The sequence below is a fragment of the Phasianus colchicus genome, chromosome 8, assembly GCF_987193195.1.
Source record: "Phasianus colchicus chromosome 8, bPhaCol1.hap1.1, whole genome shotgun sequence".
Taxonomy (NCBI): domain Eukaryota; kingdom Metazoa; phylum Chordata; class Aves; order Galliformes; family Phasianidae; genus Phasianus; species Phasianus colchicus.
Genome location: NC_143443.1, coordinates 29,757,522 through 29,778,379, shown reverse-complemented (window position 1 = coordinate 29,778,379; position 20,858 = coordinate 29,757,522). Strand labels below are relative to the sequence as shown.

Here is a 20,858-nt window from a genome sequence, read left to right as displayed (position 1 = left end):
AAGCCTTGTGTGTGGGGTTTGGAAGTAACACCGTAACAATCTGTGTTACCACATCACTCTGAAGAACGTTTTATTTGTATTTCTTATGGGGAAAAACAAACAAACAAACAAACAAACAAAAAACAAAAAACAAAACACCTTTTCTTTTTTAGAGCAATTAAATTGTTAGCAAATAATCAAAAATGGCTATGTGAGCTCAAAGGAGGGAGATGAGCACTAAATTTCCTTTCCAAATATGAAAGGATCTGTGTCTGTGATGAAAATGAAGGAATAAAACTGAGGCCTCAGAGGGGATCGGTCACACCACGTTGATTCTTCTTGGTTTTTTTCTTGATTTTTTCAGCTTTTTCAAGAAACACTGACTCTGATCTGTTATTCTTAGTCTCAGGCAATGGATAAGGAACAGCAACTCCAGGCAGAGCTGTCTCCTTCACCTTAACCCCAACCTGTCACAGCCACGTGAAGTCTTGTGCCACGCTAGGATGGATGGAAGAGGCAAAGCAGAACCCACACCCCCAGGTGCAGACAGCTGTCTTTTGTAGCCGTGTCAGGCTGTGACCACATCTCCAGGATGAGCCCCACCACCAGCCCCAAGCACACTCCGTGCTGTCAGACATGTTCCGGACAAGATGCAGAACGCCATTGTTTCGGGGCAAGCTATTTCCTTAGGGCTGTCTCTTGGGCAGCTTGCCTAAATCATAAATATGTTCTGCAGTTGAGATCAGAAACATTAGCAACTACCAAACAAAAACAGGCAACACACCCAGACAACCAAAACGCAATAAATAACCAGGCGGATCTCAGCTATGCAAATACCTTCAGTTAGGTAGAGCAGCACTGCATTACCCTCAAAAAGTTCATTAAAAGCCCCCCCCCCAAAACTGTGTTTTTACACACATGCTGACTTTCCAGGCTGTTCACCCTTCAGCTTGCCAGGGATCTTTGGGCGCCTGGTTGTGCATTGCTGTTGTGCAGTGCTGTGCCAGGAGAGCTCTGTGGGGAGGGAGGGACACTCAGGGCAAAGGGATGATCCCTGTCCCAGAGCCTTTCCAGTCATTGCACAGGACACAAGAGAGAGAGAGGTAGAAGAGGGAAAAAATAAAATAAAAAGAAAGGAAAAGAACAGGTGGAGATGTAGAAGTGAAAAGAAAGGATGAGACAGGGCTACTGGTGTGATGCGAGTGGCCACAGCACAGCAGCTGCTAGCTGGCATTGAATGCTTTGCATAAGTGATGGAGCTTACAGGAGACGTGCCAGCACATTTTGCCACACGGACCATAAGTTCTGTGTCACAACTGCCAGAAGTTGTCGGGATGACTTGTGGTTGTGGCTTGGCAAAACATGATGGCAAAAGTGTGTGCGCACGCCTTCTGATTGCTGATACACCAAGAGGGAAGAATTAGCAAAACTCTCCTTGTGACATTATCACAAAGGGCTGTTTATAAGGAGGGAACCACTTTGTGAACAGCACACCTAGCCAGCAGCTTGCTGTGAAGAGGGAGCACAGTTCAGGCAGCCTTCTGGCCCCAGCCCTTCCTTGACATCCCTGCACTGTGCTGGATGTGCAGCATCTGGCTGGGCAGCAGCGGGGCTGCCCTGGGTTTTGCTCGCGTGTCTCTGGCATGATGCACACCTCGTGCCTGGAAACCTTGGCCCTATTAGGTTACACTTCTAGTTTGAAAACTATGCACGTCAGTTTGCAAACCACATCCTTTGAAACACAGTGTACTCGAATATTTTTCTCTCCCCGCACCGGTCTATTGCCTTTAATTTAGCAGGGTTGAGGATCATCATGTGCTTGAACTCTGAGCTGCTCCCAGGCATCTAAAAAAGTAATTGCAGTGTTTAGGCTTTAAGTGGATTCCCTTTTCAATCTAAACGATATCACACATCAGAGATGTCAGTGTGAGTGGCTGAAGAGAGATTAGAAATTCTCCTAAACAGTCTAGTAATTAAATCATCCATACATGTACATATTTGTCTGGAGGAGCTCTGACTGCCATAGGGCCCATCTCAGTGCTCCCACCACCTCTGAACATGTGCTATAGGAAGCCATCACCTGATCCAGCCTGACAATGCTGGGCACCAGTTCCACTGCCGGGAGTACCTCAGCACCTCCCTCTGGAGGAGCACCAATGACTCAGTGGAGATTCCCAAAGTTATCTCACTCTGACTCCGGTTGATAGAATTAGGCACTAAATTACCTTTGAGATTTATGCCTTCATCTTTTCATTATTCTCATAAAAGACCTAGAGCCTAGAAACCACTGCAAGCAGGAATATGGTGAATAACAGCTAAATTCCGCTCCAAGTTCAGGCCGGAGTAGATATTATAATTAAGCTATAATAGTTACTTGTCTTTTAGTCACTATTTCTACACTTACAAGTTTTTATCTTCTCTGCAAAGAGTTATAAACCAAGAGGTAATGGCTGGTATAAGTGCTCTGCCAGTGATGCCCTGCACGTTCTCTCTCTGCAAAGCCCAACCTGTCAGTTAACGGCATGGCAAACATGCTGTAAAGAAAATCAATCCTTCATCTTCCTGTGTACCTCACCCTAGACCCATGTATCGATCCTAAAGCAGCGCACATCTGAGGTAGACCCTTTTGATGACAAGTGGCCCAAATGATCGCTCTTTAATGTTCGTAGCTATCAGCATTTGTTTCTCTCCCTGCTGTACTGCAGAGGAGCTGCTGCACAGATGCTCTCACTTTCTGTTCATCTGACAGAGTTCAGAGAACTTTGTGCAGGCTCATTCCTAATACAGGAGCATAGATGGGGCTTTTCCTATCCCTTCCCTTCCAAAATATACTACAAGTATGAAGGCAAGGCAAACATTTTCCCAAGCAGTATATTGTGCTCAGTAACGTCAAAATGACAGTGGTGGCTCTTATCATGATAGCTGTACAATAACTACAAAGCACATAATCTCAGACATGTGCTACCAGCTATGATAATAGATAACAACATTTTAAAGTCACCAGTGTTGAATCGAGTCGTATCAACTAACCCTTACTAGACATTTCGCCTTCAAAAACCAATTGGATTTCTCTACTCTGTCATTACGCTTGTACGGTCCCCTGCTGAGCATGCAGCTGATGGTAGCAAGGAATTGCTAATTCTAAACAACGAAACCCTCTGCGTGGATTTTACTCTCTGCAAGATCAATTTCTTTATGCCAGGGAGGGAGCTGGGTGACTCAAACCAGTGCAGTAACCAGAGCAATGTATGGGGTAATGTCAGCAGGATCCTGCAGGGCACTTGTTCACACCCTCTGCCACAAGCCACAAAGTACCCAAGTGCTGCTCAACAGATTTCAGGTGTTTGGTGAAAAGCATCGACCTCACAGTCAGTATCTCTGAGCCATGTGGGCTTGAGGTGTGTTTATCACCAAGGGATAAAATGTTCTCCTGTGCCCTGGGAGAACAGGAGTGCAGTGGCCGGGCACAGCAAGATTCCTCTTTCACACGCCTGCAGCCTCCACATTTGTTGTTTTATTCGGGCTTTCTGAAAATGCTCTTCAATGAACTGAATTACTTTCAGTTGTAAATCTAAGATGGAAAAAATGCAATATTAGGCATATCTGCTCTCTATTGCACAAGTAATATCCATATGCACATTCCTTCCCCTTGCCAATCTCCGTTTGCTCATGACTGCTGGATTTTAAGCAAAGGACCTTGCATATGGCAGCAGCACTCCACCGGTCACAATTCAAGGCAGCTGTAGGTTTGTGAATGAAATACAATATGGAAGTCCTTAAAACAAACAGAGACCCTTGGTCTTGTAAGTGCAGAGGTGCTTGAGATTCACTAAATACGCACAACAGCTCATTCCTTGTGCTTCTGATGTTCGCTGGAGGAAGCGGGGCTTGTCATTTAGTATAGTAATTATAATGATTCATTATTATGATTATTAATTATAATCATATAATCACAGTAATGATTAATAATTATAGTCATTACTATTCATATTAGAAGAGATCCTAAAGGCCCAAGTTAGAACATGGGCCCCATTGTGCCTCCTGCGGTAAGAACAGAGACAATCAGGGACACTAATGACAGGGACTGTGGTCAAGGACCCACAGCCTTGAGATCTGTGCCCTGTTCAATGCACAATGTGTACAAACCAGCGGGGAGCCATGTGGGGTGTGGATGGAAATGTGCATTTCTGTCGGGAACGGGGCCAAAAGGCTGTGGAAATCACTTCTGGCTCTGGGGGTCTCCAGCCCACCAGGCTGTCCTTGCCCAGCCAAGTCACGCAGATGCCCTTCTCCAGGCATGCTCTGAGTTAGCACTGCTTGAAAACTGCCCTAGCTTCTGCAGCATCCATTTCCGTGTCATCTACGTGGTTTAAACTTTTGACTCTGAGATTTAAAAACATTACCCTGAAATATGTGTGTAAACGCTCATTACATCTCACTATACCATCACTTCTAGAGGACGACAAGCTATCTTATCTGCTTAGAAGTGCCTGCGGTATTTGCTCAGCCTGCAGTTTGCTGTCATCGAGCCTCTGCAGCACGCTTTGCTCACTCCTTTAGTTAGTTCTCTGCAGCAATTCAACATATTGCATATTAATTCCAGAGTCTAATATCGCATGCTCAGAGGGCTCCTGAAGCCAGGGTGCTACCAAAATTACTGGGCTTAATCACGAGTGTAAAGATAAGTGTGCATAAATCTTTGCAGGATTAAGCCCTTGGCCTTTTGTTCTGCTTGTGCGTAAACTGCTGCTTGCTTGCACCACCTTGTACGTGTTTAGCTTTGAAGATACAAAGGGTAGAGAGCTCTACACCCAGCACTGCAGTTTCTTTGTTCTTCTAATCTAGTCCCAAATTGCTTGGTTGTCTATTAAAAGCTATTGGGATTGTTCTCTTTAGAGACTACAGGACAGATGCAACTGCTGAGGTGTGAGCCAGTACAACTTCTTTAATTAAAAGGTATCTATAGCAGATCAGGTGGTAGAAACAAGGAACAAAACCTGATTTTTCAGAGTATACAAAATGGGTGAAAATTTCTAAATGAGTGATCACTTCAAAAATTGGTGAATATAAAAATTGTGCAAGTTTCTGTTCCCCACCTCCACCCTCCAAGTTCCCAAAACAGGGAGAAGCACAAGTGAGAATAGACTTATCTTGTTATTATCAAACACCGCAAAGTTGTTCTCATATTGCACGGGCAGATCTGCTGCAGACTTTATTAGGAAACTTAATGAAAGCACATTTGGTATGTGCTCCATGACACAATGCAGAGGAGAAAAACAGGAGCGGCCCTGGAGGTACTTGGGTTCTTTCAGTAACAGGGAAAGATTCTGGCTGGCACGCAGGTACAGGTGTCCTTGTTCCTACAGGACAATGCTGCTGCTTAACAAACAGTTGCACGATGTGATTCTTCCAGGGGTCATTCAGTTAGTAAAAAAGCTTTCGCATCCCTACATCCTCTTGGTAAAAATATCAGTGTAAAGAAAACCTAATGCTGGAAAATGAAGTTTGGAACTGATAAAGTTAAAACTTTCTTATGATCCGGTCCCTGATTACGTGATCACATATGTATGTTGAACAGGGAGTGAGGCGGAGTTGGAGAGTCCAAGCGAGTGAGTTATGGTGGAGCCCTGTCTGATTCACTACAAAGGTTAGATGGTATGCACTCTAGGAGACATGTGGCCTCACGGCAAACAATGAGCATAAAAATAAAAATTGAACAGCTGCCTCATTTGCTAAGCACGTCCATCTTGAACACTGAGCAAGTCTGGGTTCCCCCGGAAAGAAAAAAAATAGTGTCTGATCGTATTAGCTATATATATACACTCCGTGCAGATACATCAATATCGGATGCTTTATAAGGCTGGGATGTGTCCTGCACTCCAGACAGATATAAGAATAAAAGACATCTCAGAGAATATTGCATTTTTGGCAACATGTGCTGGCTCAAAGGAATTGTAAAGGAAGTAAATTAAATACTACTAAGAATGTATATATTTATAGCACTTTTCATACAAGGATCCCAAAGCACCTCTCAAAATATTAAGCCTCGCAGCACTGCTGTGATCTGAGTAACAAGCATCGTTTGTTTTTCTAATGTGCAAAGAGAATCAGAAAAAGAGAAGTAGGTTAACCAGATCATCAAGAGGAAGAAAGCCTGAATTTTAGGCTCTCGTTTTAGCTCTCAGCCCAACTGCCTTCTGTGAAAACATCCAGAGAAGCTATTGATTTTTATGATTTCTTGCCCTTCTCCAGCAGTCCAACACAATGCTCAGGCATATGGTTAACTTAAGGCCATTGATTGCTGGCCTAAGTTTCTGAAAAACAATTTGGAGTGCAGCATGTATAGTACTGCAGAGAGAAAAAGTAGGTTTATAAGAGCATTGGTCATTTCACCAACCGTGCCCAGAATTTCCTGGATGTTACGAACGTTCAGCTGATTCCCCAGTGTCAGACTGTATTAAAATACTGTCCTCAAAAAGGAACATTCCAAATTTCCATGATCTTTGCCAGTTTCCAACGATTTGACATTTATTTGAGCTATTGTGCAAAGTTTTCTGTTGAGTCAGATCATTCAGGACTAGCTGCTGGGACCACAGCGTGTCAGCAGGACATAATTCATCCACTGCTGATGGCAGCACAGTTTATCGGATAGGTAATGTGGCTGCATGCAGAGATATGTCACTAGGAAATTCATTTATTTGTTAAAAAAAGAATTAAGCATTGCTTTGCCCCGTTGGTCACCTGTTGGATTTGGTTAGGAGAAATGACTGGTAGATTTTTAGGGAGAGAAGAGAAAGGGAGAAGCAATATATTGATTTAAATTATGCCCACGGCATCCTGTTCTCTGTATCCTCTGTGTTGCTTTGTATCTTTGTTGGGTTTTTGGCTGATATTATCTTTCTGATTCTTACACATACGTACACACCTGCTTGACCTCTGTATTTTCAGTCTGTTTCTAGGGGAATTTCCCAAAGTGCTCACAACAAGCTCTTATACTTTATAACAAAAGAAATACCCACAAAGATTACGCCTTGCTATGAGCTATAGTCAAACAAAACTTCCCTGGCCAGGTCCTTAAGCCCACATATGCTTTTGGTGAAAAAGCTCGCCTGTAAAGGTAAAGCATGATCTTTTTTTTTTGGAACTGCTCTCAAAAATATATCTGCAGGGAGCTCTAATTAGCTTTTACCTCCATAGATGGGATGTTTTGGCTTTGAGATAGAATTCAGGTTGACTTAATTGCTTAGATCTTAAGCTGTGCAAGGCACGGCCCCCATGTGCTGCGTGCCTGTGTAGTACCTCGCAGCGCTGGAACCAGCCCGGCGTTCCTCAGCAAGACCTCAATGCAAATAATGAGTGCAGCTACATAAGAGGACACTGAGTGAGTCATTCTAAACCGCAAGATGTTTGGACTGCAAATAAAGAAAGATATGTGGGATATAATCTGCCGCCGAGTTTTAACACAATTCCTGTTAACTTTGAGCTATGCGTGGCCAGAACAATAGCAGGCTATAGATTTTGTTTCCTTCCCCAGCACTTTACTAAGTGCTGCGAGGCTAAAATGTTTTGAAGGTTATATCCAGCGTCCTGTGGAATGAATGACAAATGTCAACTCTTAAACTCCTGCAAGATCTGAACGGGAATAAGACAACTCTATAGACTGAGGCAAGTTTATTATTACAAATACCTTATTAAATCTAAAGGGTAATGGCATTCCAATTAGCTCATTGTTAGGAATCTTTCATGTTTGACTTTCATTTAGACTGATTATGGGAATAATGCAGACCCTGTATAAGTAATTGGCACAAAATAAAAGCATTCGAGCTGCAAAAACCCTCCTAGAGGCTGCGCTCTTTAAAAAAAAATATATAAATAAAAGCTTCCTATCTTTCCCAGCTCACGAGTTCTCTCTGTTCACCATAATAATGAGACAACCCATTGAGCCTCCCGTGGGCCTGGCGGTATCGCAGTCCCTTTTACCTTCCCCTCTCTTTCCAGCAGCTGCAGGGGCTCCTTCTCTCCCGCCACCCCCACTCCCCTCGCCGCCCGTCTCGGCACGGTTCCATCGGCCCTGCCCAGCTGTGATTCTCTCACACCCAGATCAAAGTTGGGCCTCATCTCCCGCACCCTCCTCATCCTCCTCCCAGCTGCCATGCTGGGAGCAGCAATCGGCGGGAGCTTTATTTCACAAGGCAACCCAAGCTGGAGGTCTCCTTTTCCTCCATAGGGGAAGGAGCCTGGAGCAAGGTGCCCTCTCAGCCCCCTCTATCCATGGAGGTCCATGCAGGCTGGTGGCACACAGCCCGTAGGGCACAGATCCCCACGGGACGAAACAACCCATTGTGAAACAAACCGGTTTTGGGAAAAGCATCCAAAACCACGGGCTGGAGCCTTGTTTCCTTAGGTTAGGGGAAGGAGCAGTACGAGATGTTTGGTGAGAAGGCCACAAGCATTCCACCCTGCCAGACTTTCCTTCCTCCATCTCTGACTCATCCAGTGCCAGCTCCGTCCTGTTTCTGGGCACAGAGGCTGCAGTGAAATGTTTGCCATAGGAAGGGACACTGCTCTGGGTACACACCTGTGTTGCACCTGGCTCTGTGCCGGGGCCAGGCCCAGGACTATACCCCCTGCCCTGTCCCAAGCTGTGGTGGGGGCAGGAAGCCCAGCAGGTGGGCCAGGGGTCTGGCCATACTCCAGCCCCTTCCCCGCAATGGGACGGAGCCAGGAGCAGCGCTCTGGATCACAGCTTGCTGGCAGGGCAGAGGCAGCATGTGTTAACCGTATGATGGAGCGCCAGGAAAGGTCTCTCCAGTGTGGGAAGGGGAAGGGCCAGCAGTTCCTATTTGGGAACTATTTGGCTTCTGCGGGGCTCTGGCTCTGTAGGGTGAGTGAGAAGCTGTGTGTGAGCAGCAGCTGAATTTTGGGAAAAGCTGGGGCAGCAGATAGCAACAGAAGGCAACAGTTCTGTAATACAGAAAGGCTGTGAAGTCCTCATCCTTGGAGGTTCTCAGGGCTCAGACGCAAAGCCATGATCCAGCCTGAATTCAGCGCTGACCCTGCTTTGAGCAGGAGCTCGGTGCAGAGATCTTCAGAGATCCATCTCAAACCAAATGGTTCCGTGATTGTGTGACCGAAGATGGATTGGGAACAGCTATTTTGCTCCTCTCGATTTGTTGAAAGCATTTTCTGTTTCTGGGCACAGAATCTCTTCCATCAGCGAAGGAGCAGCATTCAGTGGAGCCTATATCCCTGCGGTGCTGGGGCTCCCTGTGTTCACTGGGCCACTGCAGCCCTGCAGATGAACGTGATTACCCTTTGCAGTTGATCTTGTTCAGTACTTCAGAAGGGCTAGGGACCACCAGACTGCTGGCAGTGTGCCTGCCTTCCTTCCTCTTGCCCAGTGATGCTCCTGATGACATCAGGGGAGAGATTTCCATGTATTTCCATAGGTGGGTCAGGACCTGTAAGCCTATCTGATGCTCAGTGGAATCTCTGTGTTGGCTGGATCACGATCCCTATGAAAATCAGTAATTTTTTATTGAGTAATATTGGGTCTATCGTAACCAGGCATCACAGTCTTGTTAGAAATTAAATACCTGTGGTTTGTTTGTTTGCTATTGTTTCTTCTTTTTTTTCTTTTGTGTGTGTGTGTGTGATTCAAATAATGAATTAAGTGGCTCCAAATGTTGCAACAGGTGAAATGACAAGCTATGGGCATATGCCTAAATAAAGCATACAGCTAAGCATGTGCTTAATTACTTTTCTGGACTAAATAAGGATACTTGACTAAACTGAAACAGAAAACTCTTCTGTAGCTGAGATATATAAACAGACCTGTACAAGAGAAGCCTGTATTGTGTGAATGAGAAATATTCCCATGGATGGCTAAGTTTTAAATTAACTCTGATTTTTATGGGACTCTTTGAACCAGAAACCACTGCAGAACTTTTAATACTAAGCTGGCAGTAATTTAGCCGTTGCTGTATTGTCAGGCATATTTATCCTGCCTTTGTATTTGTAACTGGTTTATATTTACTTGTCACATTAAAATAACCAAGAATTCACTTTTGTGTGTTTGAGCAATTCTGATGAGGTATGTGCAGATAAGAGCCTTGCTATCTGTCTGCAGTAATAAAGATGAAAAATCTGCTGACATCCCAAACAAGCTGTAAACCAGGGCATTTAATAATGCTCATTTTAATGCTTAAAATCTCTACGTTGTCATTGTAAATTAGGAACCTCAGGTTAAATCTTGAATGCATTGAAGTCATCTGCTGCAAAGGATCCAGAGGAGGTAACTGGCTTAATAGCTACAAAATCCTTCTGAATAACCCCCCTCACACTTCTGTCTATAAGGTTAACCAGAAAGGAAATTATGCAGAGTAAATTTTCTCTGTTTAAAACCCATAAGCCTTGCAAATTATATTTACATTTAATTAAAAAGTAGACACATTAGCCATTTTTTCTTTTCTATTCTTTTTTTTTTTTTTCTGATTCAACACCGGTTCAGAATTTCTCTACAAGATATTTAATGATAATCTTTTTATAAATGTTAAGATATTTAGACAAGGTTGCCTTTAACCCTGAGTCTTGATTTGTAAGCTTAATAAGTTTCCAGACATATTATTAACAAGTGTGGACAAAAAAAAAAAATAGGAAGAAAAAGAAAAAAAGGAGCAAGTATAAAGCAAGTATAATTTGAGGTGTGTTAACAGTACTCAGGAGTCATACATTCAGGAAGAGGTGCACTCTCTCTCCAGCCCTTGAAATGTCTCATCTGCCTCAGAATTAAATCATTGCCTTATCTCAGATGTATATCCATGCTGTATCACAGAATATACGCTCTGTCAACACCCTAAAAGTTATGGCCAGAAGGATTAGTGATTTTCATATCTGGATTTTGACGTAAGTCTCCTCAAGAGAGAGCCTAGTTTGGATTGTGATTTCTTTGTTCATTCCATGCCTTCTGCTAAGAAGTGTTCTCAGTTGTGGGAAAAATAAGCGGAGCCTGCTGAACACTAAATTCCCAAAGCCAGCATGAATTCCAAGCACTGGTCAGTTACCCAGAAAATTCTGCACTGACCCGTTGCCTCCAAGAGAGCTGGATATGTGAAACAAACCCTGAGGAGCTTTTGGACCTTGTTTGATGGTGAAAGCAGACCACCAGGAAAACACTGTCCCCAAGCCCTACATTGTTAAATTATCACCATCTGAAACTAATCAAGCATTTTGGGGATCAAGGTAATAAAGTGTGGAGGCTACAAATGTATTGCTCATAGCAAACAAGTTCAAATGAGAGAGATGAACTAATCGGTCCAGGGGGAGGTAAATGAAAGAATTCTGATGATTATAGCTATTTGGAAATCCATGGAGGGAGGATCCCCATGGCTAAGAAACATTTCCACACCTAGAATTTGTGGAGGATGAGGTTTTGGTGGTGACGAGTTCTTTGATGTCTTTTCCTTTCCCCGCCTATATCCAAGCTTCACTTCAGCCTCAACCAGCATCTTGCTCCCAGGTGAGGTTAATTCCTAGATTCTGTGGGGAGCTATCAGCCAACTTATTAAAAGCCTGTTTAATTAGTAATGATATTGCATTTTCACAAGGAAAGCATGTACACAAACGTCTGAAGTTGTGAATTACGGTAACAGAGGATAATCTACAGAGAGACAACAAGGGATATTAATTGCAGCGCCCAGACTTGCCCATGTATTGTGCTTAAAGCCATCTAAGTGATGAGTGTGCATGTGGGATATTTGACTAAAAGCCCTCTTAGGAGAAAATAGAATAAAGCAACAGAAATAAAGAGGGAGAGAAGAGGAAGGACAATTTTCTGACCATGTCACTGTGTTGATTCAGAGATCAATAATCTTCTGCTGGAGATGTACTTGCAAAAACAAGCCAGGAGGTTTCCCTGCATGATGCCACAGCACAAACTTGCACCAGTATTATCTTACAGGTCTGTGCTGCTCACCCAGGAGCCTACATGATACCACACACAGTCAACATTATATAGTTCCCAAATGAAGGTCATTTACCCTAATGTCAAATGGAATTTCTTTTGTTCCTTGACAAAAAGTGTCCAACTCAGAATAAAGAGACAACAAGAGAAGCAAAATGAAGTTGAACAGTCTGCATATGAAAAACATATCTGAATGCTTTGAGCATTTTCAGGCCTGAAGCTGATGTTCCTCTGTGGCAAAAGGAGCTGAAGGGTACCATGGGATCACTGAATCTTTCTCTGCGTAAATCACAGCAAAGTCAGAAATGTTTGGAAAAGATCTGACCTTAGCAGGGTGAGGGTGGCTCTAGTTGTTTGTAAATTAAGCACAACACTCACACTTCAGCTACTGTTTAATTAGGAAAATCAACATATTTGATGAGAAATATTATAACAAAATAAATTTTTAGCAATAAAATATCTGGATGAGTATTTCCTAAGTTTCTGTCATTTTCCCAGTATTGCAAATGCTGCATTATTGCTTTCCAGAAATTCTTACTGCTTTGTTTCCAAAATGTCCTGAAAAGATTCATACTTTTTCTTCTCTTCCCATTTACAGTGTGAAGGCCCATCTGTGCTTTCTGCTGCAAGCTACAAAACCAGAAGTTTCCTTGTCCTGGAAAGGGTGATTTTTATCCAAGATCTTAAAAGAGGAGTGAGCCACGTGACTGTAGGGATGCAGTCCAACCGACTCATGAGGGGCTCAGCAGAGGGAGATGAGGCACGTGGTAGGTAGTGTCTCAGTCCTGTGGTGATGGAGAGCTTCCCATGGGATCGCATCAGCGCTGATGCTATTGGTGAGTGAATGCAGTTGGATGAGTCACAGCTTGTAAGGGAGATCCAGATCCTTGCAGTTACCCATCTCCATCAGTCCTAAAGCCTCGGAGCAGTGTAGGCTATCACGTCCATCGATTTCAGAGGGGCTGAACACCATAACGTGTCTCCCTATGGATTTCTGAGCAGATGTCTTGAATGCCAACCTCTGAAAAACAAAATGGGCGACTTTAAGATAACCCAGAAAAGAGGAAAAGGGGACAATATGAGGTCATCAAGAACAAATAACCACACAGAGCACTAGGCTTGCCCAGGTATACAGCTCACTGAAGCCAATGAAAAGATCCTTCACGGTTTCAGCAGATCAGACCCAGACTTTTTGGCTGAGCGGGCTGGAGTTCTGCCTGCCTCCTGCCTCCTCCCAGGGTGAGTGAAAAGCAGCCCAGAGACAATAAGGCAAACCCGCCCTTTGATTTAAGCAAGGCTTGGCCAGGGCCCAGTGCAAGCCTCTGATGAGATCCATAGCTGTAAGTGACTTAGCCTGTGTCAGAGTGCAAATGACATCTCCGCCTGCCACGTGCACACCCTGCAACAGTAAAGATGTCATTAGATACTCCACATCTGAGGCAGACCACTTTTGCCAAACCTGGCCCCATAGAATTTGGCACGACTTACAGAGATTAACCTATTAGTATTTATTATCGTTACTATTCAATATCGTTCTCCAAATTGTCAACAGGGGAGTAGAGAATGCGGGTAACCTGCAGGCCAATGAAATTTCAGGAGGAGAAAACTTCTGAGCTTCTAGAGCTGTTTCTCTCCCCTTGCTTTCCATGGAGCATGCCTGGCTGGCTGAGCCATGCGTGGAGCTAGGGTGACAGCCTGTGGCAAAACAGAAGAATTTCAATGTATTAATCCTTTTGATTTCCACGTTCTTTTGATCTTTTCTCCACTTCCTGCTTGTCAGGCCAGACAAAGGTAGTGAAGTTTGGGTCGCTACCATCAACACAGCTTTGAAGGATGGACAGTTGCCAGCCTTTCACCCTCTTCTTTCTCCCCTCTCATTTTTATCTCTTTACCTATCAGGCGCTGCATTTAACAACAATTTGTTTGACAAGAAGTTCTGTGCCATGGGTGCTATTAGAGCCATGTCGTGGCAGGGTCTTCTGGTTGGCAGGGCAAAAATCAACTCTCTTAAGAGCAAAGCAGCAGCCCTCTATAACGAATATTCCTAATAACAGATGAAGCATGTTTTAATCCCCTCAAACGTTTATTCTGGGTCAGAGTTTGCTGCTGCTGCTGCTTCTTCCCTTCTTCCTCTTGAGCAGTAGAGGGCTTTATTATTACTATTTTTTAAATCTATATTCTTTCTATACTCTACCCAAATTAATCAAATAAATTTTCTTTAAAGCGACACTAAATGAGTTACAGATGGTTTTGCCCTTTTACAGGTTGCAGAAATCACCCATTACAGTTCTTTTAATTTATCAGTGAGGGAAAATAAGATGGCCTCTTGCTCCCTTGGCAGTAATAATCAGAAACAGTCTATTTGGAGTTTAATTTACCCCAAATACATATTGATATTTGCAATGAGGAATATGTGACCTCTCTGGGAGTCACCGATGGATGGAAGGTGGATAGCTTTTATAAAACCACCTTTAATAAAAAAGAGTGTTATATTGAGTATGTTTGGTGGTGTATTTAAGCATATGGTTTCCATATCAGGAGCTAAGATGGCAAACACATGCTTTACCTTCTGAGTAACCTTTCTAGTACTCCTCAGTCCTCACAAGAAAGAAAACTACGAGGGATTTTTTTTTTTTTCTATTTTACAATGCTGATTATATGGAAAAGCCGAAGAAATTTCACAAGGAATGCAAAACTTGTGCCTCATCTGCTTTTTTCTTTTTTTGCCCATATAAAGAGAGGATGAGATTGAAATCTGTCCATGGGCTCCACCGTGTCCTTTTGGTGGGACCCAAAGGGAGACTGATCCTCACTACCTCAGGGCCAATTCTCACAAGTGGATCCTCTCCTGCAGCTCCTGGCACTGTAACTCCTGCCCAGGAGACAGGAACAAGGACATGAGATAGGGCTGGCTCTGGAGAAGGGCTGCCTTGCTCTGCCAGTGATAAATCTAGTGGTCCCCTTGCTTTTTCATCACTTGCCTAATCCCGTGCCCTCCTTTTCATGTGCTGTAATTGCTCCCAGCTGCTCCCACAGCCCAACTGTGTGGAGATTGCGAACGAGGCCCCGCAGAACAATGGCAATGGCTGCTCCATGTTGCCTCTGGCCTGTGCCTCCTGCAGTCCACATCTGCCCTGCTGTGTCCCATTTGGGGAGCGGGCTTTTCCCCCTGACCTTGCTCCATGCTGAGGAGGGTCCTTGGGGGCACAGTGCCCCTGAAACAATAACAAATGTTACGAGAAAAAAGCAAAACAATGACAACTTTGCCATCGCCAAGAAGAGAGCAGCCCTCAGGTGTTGGTCCTCTTAGGCCCTGAGGTGACCAGAACCTTCAGCCCTTCGCCTTCCAACATGAATTCTTCCTCCCCTCCCCAGCCTTTTTTCCACCTGAGAAAGGCTGCATTCTTTCCCAAGTTAACTGTATCTTTCTGGGTTGAATCAGGCATATCTCATTAGAGGGGTTTAATGTGAACTTCAAGCTGCTGCCTCCATGCTACAGAAAGGAGATTCCTAATCAGCATAGTATATATATTCTGTAATTGCTCTTTGACATTCCCTGTCTTTTCTGGCTAATTTCAGTGAAAGAAAACTGTGGTGAAATGTTCCAGTGTGTTTTCATTGGAACAAAAAAAAACCCTTGTGTTTCTAAATGCAGGGTTACTTAAACGGTCCAGAGAGCCAGCTGTTTTCACAGGTACGCTGCTGAAATGTAGTACTGTTTTTCTTTCTGAAGTGAGGCTGCAGCCAGGGAGCAGCTCTGGGAGGCAGCACAGGAAAGCAGTTCCATCTCACAGCGTGACAGCTAGACCAAGTCATTTCAGATTAAAACACCTGGTTTCACAGTACCTTGAATACCCAATCTATTTTTAAAACTCAAGATTATTTAAGTCAGACTTTGACTTTTAAGTTCCTGATTTCTAGAGGTGACCCCGCCACAGCTGTTACAGAGGTGGGATTTGCCACCCTGCCCCTGTTTTCCAGACAGGTGGTGGACGTCCCATCCCTGGAGACATTCAGTGTCAGTCTGGATGAGACTCTGAGCACCTGATTGAGCTGCAGGTGTCCACTGCAAGAGAGTTGGACCAGACGACCTTTAAATCTGCCTTCCACCTCAAGCCATTCCATGATTCTATGATTATTCTCACGGTTTCAGGAACTCTGCCTATAAGATGCCTGTGTGCCACTTCACCTTATTCTTGCAATGTGATCTTCTTGTATTTTTTACTCAATAACACCTCTCTGCAAGTTTTCATTATTTGTTCTAGAGGTAGTACTAAAAATATCTCCTTTTTTTTTTTTTTTTTTTTTTTTTTTCCCTCTTCCTGAGCATTTTTTATAAGAGAGCAGTTTTATTTCTTGCCCTGAACCCAATCTCACTGGAAGGGCAGGAAGGAACATGCTCACCTGTGTGTCCTATCCCCACTCTCCACTGTCTAATTTTGTCTCTGGTGCAGTTTCACTTCTGCTGGATGACACGTGAAGGCCATATTCCAGAAGACCATCTGAGCACAGAAGTACTTCATTGGCTCAAGTGAGACATGTCTCTGCACATCACACATTCCCTGTTAGGAATCAGGTCAATTTGCACCAAACTGGAGAAACTCCTAAAATTGCAGATCATGCCCTTTGCTACAAGGCTGCCATCCCCTTCCCCCTTCAAAACTGCTGAAACGTATGAAACAGCAGCTGCTGAATTTATTTTCCCTTTACACAGCCTCTTTCCAGTGGAAATTGGATTGATTAGTACCCATTTGCTGGGTTCTGCTGCATTATGACACTAACATGTGGCATCATTTCAAACCAGGTGGGATTTTCTTTAAAACAATCTGTGGTGACCAAAATAAATAAATAAATGAATAATGCAGTTTTAGCTAAGCAAAATGCATTTTAATATGCATTTCCCACAGCCCTGACGTGAGATCCATCTTCTAAGTGCAGTACACCAGCTCATGTCAGCAGTTAGATTTGATGATCCTTATGGGTCTCTTCCAAGTTGGGATATTCTATGACTCTACGATTCTGTTGCTGCGCTCACATACCACATGCAGCAGCCATCTGCAGCCTGAGCTTCTCCTCCTGCCCCATCATGACATCCACCCGAGCTGGAGCAACCCCCCCAGCCCTACACCTCACAGCCCCATCACACTGCATCCCCGTGCACAGTGGTGGAAGGCGAGGGAGGGGCTTCAAAGGCGCTGGTCGCACAATGGAGTTGGATAACTAGCTGCTGACAGATTTATAGGCTTCAGTCCAATTAAAGTGCTGTTTATTGCTTTTAGAAGGGGCCTGTTTGTTTCTAATTTTAGAAGTAGGTTGGGGAAGTGACTGGAATTGTGAGTATGGGACCTGAGATTTTTCACTAGGGCTGCTGCTGCTATTAATCAATAGGTGTTGCTGATAATTATTTAGCCTGAGATCTCAACCCACCATGGCAGGGAAGAAATTCAGGGCAGCACCCAGCAGCAGTGCTTTGCTTTGTCCTCTGCCCTGCTACATCTGTTGATTTTGGTATGTGTTTGACCAGCCACTTTGTAAAGAGCTCCCCTTGTCCCCCATGCATCTCTTCTGCTCTCTCAAGTTCATTCATTTTATGTGCTCCTTTTAAAGAGAATAAGAAGCATGCTGGTGTGGATGATTGTCCCTATCTCCGGCCAGCAGTGATAGGAGCCTTGGGCCAGTTGCCAGAAGGAAGTGGAGAAAATAACACATTTTGCCTGAGCGATTAAATCAGAGCTGGAATCAGGATTCCTGTGCTGTGCCCATAAGTTTGTGCAGTTTTGCTGTACAGCGGTGGGAAGCCCCTTTGATGTCAGTTTCCCACTGTCTAGAAAAGCTGCAATATAAAGTTATTGTAAAACTTGGTTATTTGTTTGTGCGGTACTTTGAGAGCCGCTGGTGAAAGGCGCTGGATAACTGCACGGTTCCCTGTGGTTTGTAAAACATGCATTGATCACCATTTACCAGAAGGCAATGACAGTGGGTATTTAACAGACAGAGGCTCGACCCAGACACAGCACACTCACATTTCCAGGTCCTGGGGAAGTTTATGTCCTGAATGTGCATCCAAGCCCAGAGTCTGTGCAGAAGGAAGAAGGAAAACCACATCCCAGTATGCCAGCCTTGGGACTGGGAGGTCCCATCCCCTGATGATGGAGTTTGACCTGAAACTGGGGCATCCCATAAGAGCTCATCTTGGATGGAGACAGCCAGAGCCCAGTAAGCCTCACCTTTCCTTCCCCTGCTCTGAGCCATCTGCAATAATCCTTTAGCTGTGGACCAAAGACATAAGAAATAAGCTACAGTAAAAAAGATAAAAGGGAGCATAAATCAATTTCTGTGGTAGCTGAGGCTTGAAGTACGCCTAAATATCACTTAGATTGCACACTGTTTGGGCAGTGTGCCATCCTTTTATTACTTATCCATGTACAGGAGATTTCATTGACAATCTGTTAAAAATATAGATCTCTATTTTGGCTGAATCTAGAAATTTTTTAGCAGAAAACAAGATCTGAAACTGCTGGGGTTTTTTTCTCCCCAAAACTGATTATTTTTCTTCTCAAAAACAAATAGAGGAAAGTAGGTTGTTTTGTTTTAAGTTTCATAAAAGCAATACTTTCCTTCTTCTTCAAGGCAGTCTTTTGTCTATAGCTAATTTTTTTTGTCTATGATGTCTAACATACAGCATCTCCTCAGAAACCTATCAGCCGTAAACAGGATTATTACAGAAAAATAGAAGTGTGTTAGGAGGGGAGACTATAATCTCACTTTTTTTCTTTTATCCTAACAGACATCCTCAGTGGGCTAATAGCCAAGAAGGTATAAATATTAAAGCCCCCTGCACAGACCAGATGGAAAAGATCTGAGTTGGGCAAAATGTTCCTTGCTGAAAGTTGCTCTGTTACGTGAAACCGTTTCAGGAGAGCAGAGCACCAGGAAAGGAGCATCATTCCTTTTGGACACATTTTTGTGATACTTCAAAGGAATTATTTGCAGTGTCAGCGATGTATATTGCTTCTAGCACTCTGAAAACCTTCCTTCTCAAATGAGGGTTGGTCCTGTGGGTCACTCTTAGGAGAATATCTAAAATCAGGCCATTCTGCTGGGCTCGGAGCAGCAGTCAGTGCTGTAGTTGGAAAAAGGTTGGGAACATGTGGGAATGGAGGCCCCAAGGGGCTTTGGCTGGGTGGCAGTATCCCACTGCTGCCTGTGCTTCCCAAGTAGTCTGGAAAGATCTAATATGGAGCTGCAGAGCACCACCTGGGTTTCTGGTACAAAGTCTCTAGGAACCTCTCACCAGTTGTCATTTAAATAGACAGTAGGCAGGAGGAGAGTCAGACAGGGGTTTTACAGGTTTAGGTATTGTTCAGCATTATCAAGCCAACTGCATTACTTCATGGAATGACTGGTCTTGTACTCATCAGAGGAATGTTAATATTCACAAACTTCTTCCTAGTAACTCTTATTATGGAATATGATGAAAATAATGTGCTGAAGGAGCTTCCAGGACGTCATTTGGGCCCCACCACTGACTCACTCTGCAACCTTGAGTGAGTCTCTTAATGCCAGGTACCTCCTGTTTCCTCTCTGATGAGTTAGCAAATGCAAAAAGACTAAGAAAAAGGGAGAAAGCAGTTACATTTGTAGGTAACTGGAGCTTATTTTCAGACCAGTTGATGCCAATAGCCCACAGCCAATAGGTCATGAATCATAGAATCATTTAGGTTGGAAAAGACCTCTAAGATCATCTGGTCCAATCATCCACCTACCACCAGTACTGCCCACTAAACCACGTCCCTTAGTACCACATCTACACATCACCTCCAGGGGCAGTGACTCCACCACCTCCCTGGGCAGACCTTTCCAACGCCCAATCACTCTTTTGGAGAAGATGATTTTCCTAATATCCAACCTGAAGGGAGAATTTGATAGAGCCTTCTCTTCTGAGAACATCAGCAATGTAAAAAAACACCTAGGTGATGCTCAACGTCTAATCATATGGTGGGCTATATTTTACAGACACATCCCTGACATGGGCTGAGGTCCCAAAACTGAATACCAGAGGCTGCTGACACACTGAGCCATTGGAGTAATCATATTTTAAGTAAAATACAGACTTTTTTCAGTGCTTATAAACAGTGGGACTAGGAATACAAGAATTCCAGCTGGTAGAAAGCAACGTGATACATGGTTCATACCTCGAGCTTTGCCGAGCATAATCTCAGTATGGCACAAGTCTGCTGATAGGTAATTGTGGGTGTAATTGTGACTACCTGTAAAGCTGTATGAGAATTGCTAAGTCACAGCCTGAATCAATGATTGAGCACCTGGTGAAGGGACATAGCCAGCCCTATGAACACAGGTGGAAACAGGTTCCACCCCTCTCTAAGCCTCATTTAAAGACTGGCTGCCACAGGAGAAGGTTCTTTACCAGGAGATTCATTCCTTTGGAGTATTCAGTGGGCTCTGATCTTTGCTGTGGGTAAGTGAGTATTTCTTTCTTTAACTGGATTTTGATTATCACAGTTTTTTTTTGGTAACTCAGGACTGGTTATTTATATTGCCTTTTCCTCCAAAAGCTGTCCTGGTTGAAATCAACTGTGGATGAGCTATATATCTTTCCAGCAAATGTCTGGGAGTATTGCTTATAAGTCTCTCCACAGCCCTAGTGAGGAAGAAATGGGAAAAATAAAAAATAAATCTCTCTTTAATAGAAAGAACTCAGTGGGCAGATAAGAAATGTTTTGCTGGGAACCAGAGGCTGACCTGGGCAGGCACAGTGCAGTAGGATCAGCTGCTCCAACTCTGCCCCATAGGCTGGTGGGCAGGGGCAGGCACTGGGGTGCAGCTCCTTTTGCCTGGTGTAATAATGCTGAACCACATTGGAAACAGGGTGAATTTTCTGAGTGGATTTGAAATT

General features: G+C 43.9%; 1 long non-coding RNA gene across 4 annotated transcripts in view; it reads left to right on the top strand.

Annotated features, from left to right (window-relative positions):
• The window catches only part of LOC116231592 (uncharacterized), a 44,686-nt gene that overhangs the window by 9,381 nt on the left and 14,447 nt on the right, over nt 1–20,858 (top strand). For 3 of the 4 annotated variants that reach the window (XR_016468862.1, XR_004167503.2, XR_016468861.1), the window contains exon 2: nt 12,540–12,777. This is a non-coding gene — a long non-coding RNA (uncharacterized LOC116231592). Of the gene's footprint in view, nt 1–12,539; nt 12,778–20,336; nt 20,421–20,858 lie in introns of those variants that run through there. The other variant, XR_004167502.2, reaches the window with a different exon arrangement.